We start from the raw sequence: 555 nt of genomic DNA, 5'->3' as shown, positions 1-555 counted from the left end.
ATCTCCAGACAAGCGTTGTGACGCTGCAAAATCACGCAGTCCGACCCCACCGTAAGTCGAACTACCTTGTTACCTAAATCCAGTTCGCATTTGAAAAGCACTTTTTTTTGTTTTGTGATCCTGTCTGCATCAGTTTTTTTTTACGTTTATTTGATAGTTTATTTTATTTGTTTTATTGTGTTTTTATAATTTTTTTTTACACATTTTTGACTTTCTCCCGGAGGAGCAGGAGTCACTCCAGATCCAGGTCCCGAAGTCGCTCCCGCTCCAGATCACGATCTTCAGACAAGCGTCGTGACGCTGCAAAATCACGCAGTCCGACACCAGCGTAAGTCGATCTGCTTTTGTTACTCAAATCCAGTTCGCATTTGAAAAGCACTTTTTTTTTGTTGTTTTGTGATCCTGTCTGCATCAGTTTTTTTTTACGTTTATTTGATATTTTATTATTTGATAGTTTATTTTATTTGTTTTATTGTGTTTTTATAATTTTTTTTTACACATTTTTTACTTTCTCCCGGAGGAGCAGGAGTCACTCCAGATCCAGGTCCCAAAGTC

At 37.8% G+C, this 555-nt stretch overlaps 1 long non-coding RNA gene across 2 annotated transcripts; it reads left to right on the top strand.

Annotated features, from left to right (window-relative positions):
* LOC107682220 (uncharacterized) lies at positions 1–555 on the top strand. Of its 2 annotated transcripts, none has more exons than XR_001633415.1 (3): positions 1–51; positions 230–328; positions 521–555. It is a non-coding gene; the product is annotated as an uncharacterized LOC107682220 (long non-coding RNA). The 2 variants fall into 2 exon arrangements; XR_001633414.1 differs by having other exon boundaries at positions 224–328.

This window comes from Sinocyclocheilus anshuiensis, unplaced genomic scaffold (genome assembly GCF_001515605.1).
Source record: "Sinocyclocheilus anshuiensis isolate Anshui unplaced genomic scaffold, SAMN03320099.WGS_v1.1 C31877808, whole genome shotgun sequence".
Lineage (NCBI taxonomy): Eukaryota > Metazoa > Chordata > Actinopteri > Cypriniformes > Cyprinidae > Sinocyclocheilus > Sinocyclocheilus anshuiensis.
Note: the sequence above shows the minus strand (reverse complement) of the source record. Positions and strands in the feature narration are given on the sequence as shown.